The following is a 4898-nucleotide window of genomic DNA, read 5'->3' as shown; positions in this document are numbered from 1 at the left end:
GGGACTGTGTTCTCCCTTTCCCTGTGGGTGGTCCCTCTCCGGACCAGGCAGGATTTGTGCATTAGGCAACAGCTGTGGGTGGTTTGTGTGTGTGTGTGTGTGTGTGTGTGTGTGTGTGTTTTAAGTATATTTTTATTGATTTCAGAGAGCAAGGAAGAGGGAGAGAGAGAGATAGAAACATCAATGATGAGAGAGAATCATTGATCGGCTGCCTCTTGCAAGCCCCCCACTGGGGATCGAGCCCACAACCTGGGCATGTGTCCTTGACCAGAATCAAACCTGGGATCTTTCAGTTCGAAGGCCGAAGCTCTAACCACTGCGCAACCGGCCAGGGCAACAACTGTGGTTTTGAGGGCCCTAGGGAGCCCTTCTCTACTCCCTTTATACCTTCTTTTAAAATTCCGTCATCAGATAGGATTTCACTCATTTAACTTGCATTAATATTTAACCTCCCCTGAGAGAGGGAACATCTAGGTCTTATCACTCATTCACACCTTAGTGAGAAGTAGTTCACAGAATCCTTCCTGAGGATTATTATGGCCACCTTTTATTGAATGCTCTCCACTGATTCAAAAGCTTTTCATGCATTATCTCATTTAATTCTCACAATTCTGTCAGGTGGCAACTATTATTACCCCTGTTTTACAAATGGGAAAACTGAGGCTCAGGGTCTGCAAGCAGTGGGTTTTGACGGCGTGAAGGCTGTTTCCAGAGCCTACACTGCCTGTCACTCCACCGAAATGACCTCTAATACTCTTCAGTTTACAAATGTACTCAGTGTATTATATACGTCTTTTGGACCTCCCTACAACTCAGCAAGGTCGTTGGTATGATCGTCCACATTTTATAGAGGAGATCATTGAGGCTAAGTTTAGTCAATTGGTACGTGGCTCCAGGATTTAGACTCCTTACTCCCATCTGAGATCAGTGCTCCTGGACCCCACGCAGCATGCAGTGAGGAGCCTTGAGTCACCTCACTCTGGTGTCTTGGGGACAGAGGGAGAGTGTGGTGGGCATGGAAGCTAGGAGTTCCCAGAACAAATCTCCTTTCTCTCCCTTCTTCCTCTCTTCTTCCCTTCCTCCTCTTCTTTCTCTCCTTCCTCTACTTGTTCATTCAGCCACCTGAGCACCTACTAAGAATGGTGGCTGTGGGTAAGCAGTGGCCAAAACAAGAGTCCCTTGTGTCCTCACAGGACTGATAGTCTGACAAAATAACTAATAACAAAAGTTCCTTAAGTGTTTATGGTGAGGTGGGCGCTGTGCTGAGTGCTGAACGTGCCCCACCCTCATAGCCTCTCTTTCAGGTGGGGGACTGGGCCTCAGGAAGGGCTGCGTGCATCAGCTCCTTTAATATGATTCCAGTCTGACTCCAGAGTCCAAGCATCTCACCACAAGGCTGGACTGCCTCCCTCTTGGGGTGCAGTGGGGAACCAGTGGATGCTTATGGAGTAAAGAATACCCCCTACTCACACACACACACACACACACACAGTGTTGGCTCACCCAGCACCAGAGGCAGCCATCACAGTGTCTCCAAGGCCCTCCCTGCCACCAGGAACCCGGCCCCATCCCCAAAAGGAAGCTGAGTGGGGAAAGGCTATCTTCCAAGGCAGGCACAGGCTGGCACACTCCGAGACCTCTGGATGGAACTCCCAGCGACACTGAATCAGCGTGACCCGAGCAGAGGTCCCGTTCTGTCTCCCCAGGTGGCCTGTCAGCGTGACTTCCTTGTGCCTCGGTTACCTCTCCTCTAGGTTCATCTGCGCATCAGCTGCGTCTGAAACATTATCCATCAGACACTTTGTAGAGCCAGCTGGGTGCTTCCTCCTCCCCGCTTTCTGACCTGGTCCTTTTCCAGGCTCTCCATAGAGATTATGTTTCCCTCTTTGTAGATGTGGAAACAAGGCTCGAAGGCTGACCCACATAATGATGGTGAGAAATACAATGAGAGCCCACTGAGGTCTTGAGTCTACTGTCTCAACAAGTACCTACTGAACATTCCACTATATGCCAGAGTCTGCACCGTGCCCAGGAGATGTAACAGTGAGCAAGGGAGAGTCCTCCTCCCTTTAGGAGCACTAATTCCAGGAGGGGCGGACAGACAAGACAGGAAATGTTGGAAGTGTGGGCAGAATGAGGTGACCAGAGCTAATTTGGCAGGGCAGAGGACAAAGGTCTGCTCTGGGCTGTCTCAGCCCTGGCACTCCGGGGGACCCAGCAGAGCAAAGGTTTGGGGGCCGGGGAGTTGAAGTTGGGAAGATCGGGGGAAGGCTAATTGGGGTGCTAACCGGGAGAGGGCGTGGGAGCTGCCCTACCCCAAAAATACCCGGGCCAGGCTGACTCTGGCCTCTGCCGGCTGCCTCTCGGTCTGTGCTCTGCCTGCCTGGACTTTCCACGCCGACAGTTCCCTTGTCTTGGGTGCTTTCCAGCCCCACCTGCTTTCCTGGAGCCCGGTTCATCCCTCATTCCTGCCAGTCATGTGCCAGTGTCACTCTGAGTAACTCTAGGGACCCAGGGTGACCTCACCTGCTCCTGATTCAGTCTGACTCACTCTCCACATTTCTAGAAGGTGTCTCTCGGCCATTGTAATCCCATGTTCAGGCACCCAGGGCCTTTGGCACATCCCCCTCCAGACTCCTGATGGTTACCCAGGTCTGTGTAATGCAGGGGATGGTGGGGGGCGGGAGGGGGGGGGGCTGAGGCAGGAACCGTCATCCACCTCTACAGCTCACGCTGGAAATCTTTCCAGTGATCATGAACAGTCTCCAGCCTACATTTTTTGTTTGTTGGTTGGTTGGTTTTTCAGTCTACGTTTTTGTCCTTAACCGAAAAGGATATTATCTAGGAAGAATAGCTTGTGTTAATTGATTGTTTACTACGAACTGGGCACTCTACAGACGTTATCAGAGTCTCACAACATTTCGTTATTGGTTTTCATTTTCAAGATGAGGAAACTGAAGCTCAGAGAAGGACTTGACTTGTCTAAGGTCTGAAATCACACAGCAAGGAACTGGCGGAGCTGGGATCAGAACCCAGGCATTTGACTCCAGAGTTGTTTAACCAGAACCACACACCTGACCCCGCCAGCTGCCCACAGGTAGGGAAGGGAAGAGGGAGAGCATTCCACCCACCCAGGCTGAGCCTGCTTAGAGCCAGCCCCATGCACCCCCAGGATCCCTTGTGGTGTTGTGAGAGGGAATAGCAACCGTGAGAGGAGTCACCCAGGGATCTGAGGGCCACCACCACGTCCTTAGTGAAAGGACGCCCAGACCTACAGAACACCCATAGGAGGCACTCACTTGTGAGTGGGTCCAGCCTGTGCCGGCTGGTGGGAGTCATGGCTGGTCATCCCACCTCATTTTTATGTGGGCCCAGTCCTACCACCTCAGTTTTCCCCGCTTTCCCTTCCCACACCTGGTCTCCAGTCTGCTCTGGATCCCTCTTGCTGGACCGCTCCCACCCATCCTACCTCCTCAGCAGACGAACCCGTGCAGCCTAGCGCTGTGCTCTCCAATACAGTGGCCACTGACCACATGTGGCTGTTGAGCACTTGAAATGTAATGAATGCAACGGAGGAACTAAATTTTAAATCCTATTTAACTTTAATCAATTTACATTTAAGTTTTAAAATTGACAATGTTGTTATTGGAAAACATTTAAATATGTGTGGAACAACTTGGGTATGTAAATCATTTTTTCAACTGCAAATTTTATGAAATCTAAATATAGGTAATTCTCTAATGAAAACTTAGCAAGTGCTGTAAATGTAACAACTAGGCAGGCACCAGATTTTGAACACTTAGTAAAATAAAATGGAAAAGTATCTTAATATTTTTATATTGATTTCATGTTGAAATGATCATATTTTTAATATATAAGTTTAAACAAAATATATTATTAAAATTAATTTCACCTCCTTTTTTAAAATAAATTTTTATTGATTTTGAAGAGGAAGGGAGAGGGAGAGATAGAAACCCTAATGATGAGAGAGAATCACTGATTGGCTGCCTCCTGCACCTTCCACACTGGGGCTTGAACCTGCAACCCAGGCATGTGCCTTTGACCAGAATCGAACCCGGGCCCCTTCAGTCCTCAGGCCGACGCTCTATCCCCTGAGCTAAACTGGCTAGAGTCCATCTGCTTTTTTAAGAGAAAGTTTATTTAGCAAGTTACAGAGGTAGCCCTGGCTGGTGTTGCACAGTGGTTAAAGCATCAGCCCACGCACTGACAAGTCACGGGTTTGACTCCTGGTAAGGGCACGTACCTGGGTTGCAGGTTCAATTCCCGGCCCCAGTCAGGGCTCCTTCGGGAGGGGGGTGGGGGGAGGCAACCAATCAATGTATCTCTTTCATATCTCTCTCTCTTTCACCTCTCTCTCTTTCTCCCCCCCCTTCTACTCTCTCTAAAAAAAAAAAAAATCAACAGAAAAAATATCCTCGGGTGAGGATTAACAACAAAAGAAAGAAAATTACAGAGGTAGTAGAAGTGAGCCAGCTGGGCTGCATAGGCTCGGGAAACAAGTGACAGAAGCAAAAGAAGGGCCCTTGGAGCTTCAGAGAGGGAAAGACAAAGGTGACACACCTGGGGGAAGAAGAGGAGAAGCAGGCCCGCTCTGGAGAGGAAGCGTGCGCCTCACCTGTTTGCTTTAAGGTAGCTACTAGAACAATCTTCAGTTGCTTATGTGGTTCATTTTATATTTCTATCAGACAGTGGTAGCCTAGAGGTTAAAAGTGTGAGTTCAAATCCTGGTTCTGTGTGTCCTTGGGCAACTTAACCAATCCCTCTGGGCCTCCGTTCTTTAGCCTATTAGGGATAATAGTAGCATCTCCCCCATAGGGGAATAAATGAGATAATGTTTGTAAAGCACTTACCACAGTACCTGGCATATAATAGTGCTC

The 4898-nt window shown here is 49.1% G+C and overlaps 1 long non-coding RNA gene across 1 annotated transcript in view; it reads left to right on the top strand.

Annotated features, from left to right (window-relative positions):
• Positions 1-3563, top strand: part of LOC107182678 — a 5559-nt gene extending 1996 nt beyond the window's left edge. Inside the window, exons 4-5 of the long non-coding RNA XR_001513395.1 lie at positions 1893-2228; positions 2946-3563. This is a non-coding gene — a long non-coding RNA (uncharacterized LOC107182678). The remainder of the gene's footprint in view (positions 1-1892; positions 2229-2945) is intronic.
• Positions 3564-4898: the final 1335 nt, after the last annotated feature.

Source organism: Myotis davidii, unplaced genomic scaffold (assembly GCF_000327345.1).
Source record: "Myotis davidii unplaced genomic scaffold, ASM32734v1 scaffold134, whole genome shotgun sequence".
Lineage (NCBI taxonomy): Eukaryota > Metazoa > Chordata > Mammalia > Chiroptera > Vespertilionidae > Myotis > Myotis davidii.
This window is presented reverse-complemented; position numbering and strand designations above follow the sequence as displayed.